Source organism: Coturnix japonica, chromosome 2 (assembly GCF_054131305.1).
Source record: "Coturnix japonica strain WE chromosome 2, WE-NBRP24, whole genome shotgun sequence".
Taxonomy (NCBI): domain Eukaryota; kingdom Metazoa; phylum Chordata; class Aves; order Galliformes; family Phasianidae; genus Coturnix; species Coturnix japonica.
The window spans coordinates 114686374-114694268 of NC_140664.1; positions in this window are offsets into that span (position 1 = coordinate 114686374).

Here is a 7895-nt window from a genome sequence, read left to right on the forward strand (position 1 = left end):
TTGAGAATAATTTCAGGGGCTAATTTCCTCTCTGAAATAGATTCTTGTACAATTCTTTGTAGTTTTAATTTGGTAATGGTGTTGTCTATTTGTAACTGAACAGAGTTGGATTTTGAGAAAAACAGCTCATAGAATTTTCAATTTTTTGATCAAACAAGGCCGAATTATTATTATTATTTTTTGAACATAGAAAACTTCCTATTAGAGATAAGTGGATTATTCATAATGCATAACTTACCTAAAATAGTATATTATGTTATTATGTTCCAGACTGAGAGAGAACAACCTCAAATAATAATATAAATTTATTCATTGTTTTGATTAGATCTTTGAAGTACATATACTGAACTTCAGTACATGGGGTGATTTGCTGACTATTTACTTTGTTCACAGTTTTGTAGAGCAAACTAAATAATTTGTTTTTGTTTTGACAAATAATTTTTAAATGCAAAAAAAAAAAAAATATTGCTCAGCCAATATAAAATAAAGAATAATTCACTCTTTCAGTCATTTCTAATTCCTTTCTTCCTCATACTCGTGTAACAGAAGATGTATCAGTGAATATTCAAAAATAAAAAAAATAAAAAGAACACAGGAAGAATGGATATTCAATTTGTTACTTTAAAGACTTCCATTAGGTGTCAGCTGATTACATTTCTAAACATTATATCCCACAGTAATGAATAAAGGACTTCCTAATGAAAGGAAGGCTTTTTTGGATGAATGTTATGAGTACCTACTGAAGACTAAGTTTAATTTTCTGCCTCACATGAGCACTCTGGCTGGCAGATACAGAAAGAGTTTGATTTAGGAATGGGTCACAATCTTCAGACATGCAATATCCATCTGTCATATGGAGAGTCAAACTTGAGAGTGAATGAAATTTCTCTGACCAGATCAGAAGAAAATAACCAAGAATTTTTTAATATTTGAACTCTCCCCCAGCTGTGAAGACCTATTGAAGCAGCTCTACTTATAATACATTTGTCAGAATGCTAATTAGAAAAATGACTTCATAGTATGAGTCATACAATCACCTCTGTGGACCTCATTAGATGTAAATGAACAGACTGAAGGCCTGACTGAAGAGCAATCACTCAGAGCACAACCATATGTTGGTGAAGAAGATCTCTCAGAAACAGGCTCATAGCCAACTTTGGATACTTGCAAATAACTAGATGGAAGATGGAGGTCTTGGTGACAGGAAATACATTAGAAATACATATGTACAGTGTTCCCCTTCACAACTAAGGACAATTTGAAAATATGTCTTCTTTTGAAACGGCAGATTTTCTAGCTGGTAATTTTTAAATCACTTGCAGTGTTTTGAGGACAATGATTTGGCACATGTCTGTGTGGTTCTTTATAGGACAGGTCATAGAACTGATTAGAAATGTTTAGGAAACATTTTTTTCTATGCAGTGAGATCATTCTAGACAGATGTGAAAAGTTATCAGCAACAGTCATAATAAATTATTAGTTGACAGCGAGTTACCTTGAGAAGCTAGCTTGATGGAGATTCTGACTTCCTGCATTTTACAATAAGGTAGATCTGGGGTGGGGCGGCAGGGGGACGGGGGTTTAATAGAAAATGAGATCTATTTCCCATCTTACACTTAAAGATGTGATCTCCAGCTACAGAACTAGTGCAAAGAGAAAGATAATATATTGATTCCTTTACTTATCTATTTATTTAATCAGAGAGATTCCACTAGTAGGATAGCAGATTCAGAATGATTCAGGGAAATACTATTTGAAGACAATTTACAGTAAACTATACTTGATAATGAAAGCCAGATAAAAGAAACGAGGAATACTCATAATCTATTGAGGTCATCTAAATTTATTATGAATTTGGAATGAGATTTGGGCTGATTTACAAATTTTGATTAACAAGCAGGGAATTAAATTGCATTTACCTTTACAGAGAAGTTAAAAACAGAGAATGTAGTCATGAAGATTTATGGAATAATCTCATCTAAAAAATATTGAGCTACAAGATTTTTTGATTATAGACATGTCTTACCTTGAATATATATTTTTGAAGTTGCAGATTAAAGGAGTTTATGTAGTTTTGAGAATCTCACAGGTTTGACTATTGTGAATTTTATGTCAGATACTCACATATGACTGAGCTTCAGAAAAAAAAAACAAAAAAAAAAACAAAAACCACATCTTCCTTCTGAGTTAATGTGAGCTCAATTCTTCCATTTGACCTTGAAATAAACAAGCATGAGGAAAACATTTTCTAATACTGGCATCTCACTACAACTAAGCAGAAAGAGAAACTTCTGAAAATCTACATTGTTACTACAACATCTAAACTAGCAGTTGAGGTTCAGAAAGCTATTTTAAGTAGAACTGAAAACAAGACTGAAAATCTTGACATTTCCATCATCACTTGAGACAGAGTTGTATCTACTCAACTACGCCTTTCTGCATGATGAAAAATAAATCTGAGGCACGACCTCAAAACACCAACCCCCCAAAAAAACCTCTGCTCATGTGAGTTATGTTCTTCTTACAGAAGTGTTTCTATTGCTCGTCTCAGTGTTGTAATTGGTAGCAAAGAGGTGAAGACCGTCTCACAAAAATGGCCACAATTCCTAAGCTCCCATATAAAAAGCATACAAGTCACAAACAATTTGTAACAAAACAAGAAAGAAACTATGAATCAAATACATTGGCCACTTGAGAGAGGCCTCACATCCAGCAAACACATGTGTCTAGCTATACTTTATTTATCCAGCAGACAGAAACCAGTGACAAAAACAAGACTGAAAAAAATAAAAAAATAAAATAAAAATCACTTTTTTGATTGCATATTGTAACCTGTATATCTGCACCAATACATCAGACTTTCAGAATTTCCTGCAATAATTTCATAAAAGTATTTGGGAAAAATTTGTTTTCATTTTTCCTAAATCTCAGAACAGTTCCTAAAATTTCTATTGTTAACTATAGATTTAAATATAGTTAAATCACTAAAATAACTGTTATAATCTAGGCAGGATGGTGTATCCCAGACATAGTATGGGTAAATGGGAATGTTTGCATAAACAAACTGTACAAAGGAACTTTGGATCTATTGTTTAAGTCTAAATAATGTCTCCACAGGGACATAAAAATGTTATCACATTTACAGATTACTAGCTACTTAAAATGTGTAGATTTGTTCTAGAAACCTTATGTAAAAGATATATCTCATGTCATAAGTATACATATATCTCATAAGTATGAAGCCTTGATCCCATTAATAGAGTGCCCCAACACCAATTTGGGTGTGCTTTCACTGGTTGGACCAGAGGCGCTAGCTGACACCTGACATCATGGTAGAGAATATAAGAAGGTGACAGCTGTCTCTGCTATGGTTTATCAATGACTAAAATTAATCATTACCAATGCTGTACCTTGTCAGTGTTTCTTCTCCATTTGTTTATGCTTATATTTTTCATATTCTGCTTGGGCTTAATGATACAGGTAATAAGTGTGTGTGTTATAACAAAACCAATTGGTCTGTGGTCTTTTGTCATCCAGTATCCAAATAATTTTGTCCTGTGAAAACAACCAAATTACCAAGACAAAAAGTTGTCATCTGAGAAACAATTTCTTCCTTAGTTTTAAGTCTCTTTGCACTTAGAGATGCTGCTTTCAAAGTAAACTCAGGAAGCCCAATTCACCCTGATTTTTAGCAAAATTGAGATTTTTCTAGAAACAGACCCAGGAATAAACAGCATTGAACCTTATATTAAAAACTGTTATTTATGTCAGTGCTACAACATTATGGTGATATCATTTACTCAATTATAGTACCACTACCCATCTGATTAAAAAATTCCTTCTCCTTGGTATACCAACAAATTTGTTTGTTCTTTGCAGCGTCAATCTTTTTGTCCATTATGAAATTATTAACAATTCATGCAATTTCTCCTTTGAATATACAAAAAAATATCTGCCACTTATTCTTACATGAACTAAAATGCTTTTTTTCATAATCATATTGCTAAAGAAAAATGTGAATATATACACTGTAAAAGCCTCTTGTTAATAATGGAACACGGATTCAAAAGCAGACCTGTCCTTTCTTGAAGTGGATATATATGTTCAATTTTAATATCTGATTTTTTTTCTCAGTAATCAGCAGAATTTATTGGAGAATGTGTTAATTTCTGCACATAATTCACCACTCACATAACTTTAGTTACGGCAAATGTCAATAAAGCAGAACTGTGAAGTGAACATTTTGAAACACAGGTTCAAGCATCATCAATGTTTTGTTCAGTTACAATACTTGCCACTATTCCTTGAATGAAAATAATACATTCCAACTGCCTCTTCTCAAAACCCTTTTTCTCATCTATATTTTTTGTCCCTTTGGCAAGAAATAATCTTAATGATGCATTTCCCCAACCTTTCATCAATCAGGATAAATGGTAACATCAACATGGTTCTCTGAGTTAAATTTTAGGATTATTTGTTCCCCAAACTATGTAACATTTAGCAGCAGAATGTAGTTAACAGTTTACTAGGTAACCTTAGCAAACTTCCATGTTAGTATTTTCTGGAATGATCTAGTTTTTAATAGCTCTGTTGCCTGTATACATATTCTTCAGGCATCTTACCAATTAGACAACACAGTTCTGACATTTGAAATCAGCAGGTGGAATTTAGCCCCAATGCTACAAATATGTGAGTCTCTATTCAGCACACTGTGTCTAAATTTCTAAACTTCTGACACTGACAGTGTTGTTCTAAGCCCTTGAACCAAGCATAAACTTCCATTAAATGGAGAAACAATGCTGCTCAATTTTTAGAGACTAGCCTTTACAAATAGTCTCACAAGTCTCGTATTGCATCAGAAACAGAAAATGATTTGAAGTTTTCTTCAGTCTGATCACTGTCTCTATCAAATTTAAACAAATAAGGAAATAAAGTGCAAGAAGCTAAAGAGTCATGCACCACTAAAGATGTTAAGTAGTTCTTTCAGAAATGCTAATTTCTCCACATAGCATATACTGTGGTTTTAATTTAGAATTAGTTATGCTATTAAATTGACTGAAAATCTACCATAATTCCTCAATAAATCTATTTTAGAATTTAGATTTAGATTACACCCTTAACTGTGAACACACAAGTGATGGTTTCATAGTGTAATACAGACATACACTACAGAATTAATGTACATTTCAAGTGTTTGTAACATTTCCAAACTTCTGCAAATTAAGAGACACCAAAATATTATTTTGTTATACAAACAAACAAACAAGCAAAAAAAAATGCATCCTCTTTCAAAGTTTCACAGATCATACTGCATTTGAAACAGTGTTCCTCTTCATAACCTTGGTTAAATGCTTTCAAGTTCAAAATAATTAATTTTCTGGTAGTCCAACTTATTTCACAAATCTGCAAAATGCCTCACATAACTGGTAGGCAGATACTACAGTTGGTATTACATATTTTCTCCCCATTACCTGCCTGCTTATTAACAAGTCTACAGAAAAACCAACATAGCACCTGTGCAAATTAATCTATGGAAGATAAGGTTCAGTTCATCCACTTTCAATTCATTCATGGCATGGAAATGAAAGATCTTCAATACTGAAATCTTGCTCACCCTAGGGCTTGTAGATTTATACATGGCATATGTTTCTACATTTATTGTTTAACTGCTGTTCTGGAGTAATTTTTGATGAAGTTTAATTACAGCAATAATTCTATTGATATGTGAATACAGATTTCCAAAATCTTGGAAAAACTGTAATTTATAAAAAGTGTTTTGCAACATTTCCTTTTTTCTTGTTTACACATTACAGAACTACCCCAAACAGCCACTTTCCACAGCTAATGTCAGTTGGTGTACTTCCAGACCTGTGGTAGAGGTGGTTTGGTCCTGTTTCCCAACTGGCAGCTAAATCCTGCTTCTTGCAAGCTCCACACTCTATACACCCAAGAACTGCTGCACACATGCCTGCCTCTTAATTAAGCTTCTCCTCTTCAGCTTCCTGCCCTCACCCCTTCCCTACGAAAGCCCACTGGTATTTATTTGGCAGAGCAAGAGCAAGGCTTGATGAGCTCCACAGATCTGGAGCTACAGTACAGGGCTCAGAGCTGGCTTTAGGCTGCAAAATTCCACAGAAACCAAGGAGATTTCTTCTGCTGAGATGAAAACATGCAGGAGGGTTTTCAGAATCAGGATCTTACATACCACTCAAGAGAAGAAGAAGGAAAATAGAAATCTTTCCAATGGGTCTGTTTTCTTTGTAGTATAAATCCATATAATGAAAGAACATTCACATCACTGTGATTTTCTAATGTTTTGTACTTCTGTCTTATTTTTCATAGCAGTATCTCTGATTTATCCACTTCAATTTTTTATGGTTTTTTTTTTGTTGTTGTTGTTGTTGTTCCCTGTTTATTATTGGCATATATTTTTAGTATTTTTCTTTTTGATTTTTTTTTTAAATTGACAAGATTTCATCTCTGTTTGTTAAAGAGAACCAGCTGTTTTCTTCAAAGATAATTTTCTGAAGCTGTTGTGTGCCATAATTACACTGCAATTACACAGCAATATCCATAAAAGAAAATGAGGATTCTATGTGTCCTTCTGACTCATTAGAAGTTGCAAAAATGATGGATGCTGTCTTTCTAGTTTGACTATCGCCCTCTGTTGGCAAACCCAAGTCTTGTCATGTCAAGAAAGAACAAGAGGTTTTCTATTATTCCCTGCTTTAAAAGTGGATAAATTTCAGTTTTGGTGATGGGAATAGTGAAACAGCATTGAAGCTGAAAAATATATTACATAGAATATTTTGAAAGATTTAGTTAATGTTAGCAGTAAATCAACATCATATATATTCTGCACTCTGTTTTTCAGACATTCTTCTTTCTCTCCCAGGACAATTATTTGAGCAATTGCTCTCCTTTTCAATCAGTCTCAGATCCATGTAATATCCATACAAAAACCTTCAAAAAATTGCTTATTTTCAAATATGTAATCAGATTCTATTTATTTCTGTTCATCTATTCTGAAATCTGCTAGCTGTTAAAAATCAAGAATATGTTTCTATGAGATTGGAATACCTAAGACTTTAATGCTTTATATGTGGAGATAAATAAAACCAGTGACCTTTTCTTTCTTGGGATCAAATCCATTTTCATCTGAAACAATAGTCCCAAAAGACTTTCAGTTTGAAATAAGTTATCAGATTTTTGAGATGGCAGAAGATAAATTTAGACTGGGGGAGAGTGGTAGTGGTGGAAAGTGTGAGGGTTTTTTTATATTGCTTTTTTGTTGTTGTTGTTAATGTTGACTTGGAAGAGCTATTCAGTTTTCTAGGTTTATTTTCTAGTTAGGGTTTTGCTGGATGATTTTAAAAGATCTTTCATGATAAGCCTGAGCCAACGCCAAGAGAGGCAGTTAAAGTACCTGTACACTTTCAACACACTCTTGTGCATTCCTGTCACAGATAACATTGGATCATCTTTCACATTCACTTGTAAGAGAGTTCTGGATGGATCAGAATGTTAATAATAATAATAATAAAATTAAAAAAAAAAAAGAGAGAGAGAGAGAGAGAAAATAAAAGAGTTTCATTAAGACCTTGTAAAGCTTAATGTGAGTTGTAAGTCTAGAGAGACCTATCAACATGTTCTCTTGCATTCTTTCAGTTTTGAGCAGAGATGGATCCTGATAAAAATTTCAAAACATTTACTTTGGCTTGGGTGATGGGGAATACTCTGCTTTTGTTCAACCAAAGCACAAAAGTGATTATTAGTCTTCTAAAGAGTTTTAGCAAAGGGATCTTGTTTAAACATCAAAGTTAAGCAAAACAGTTTGGAGAGTTAAAAGAAAATAAAAAGTGAAATGAGCACATTTTCAGTTATAATTGTAACTC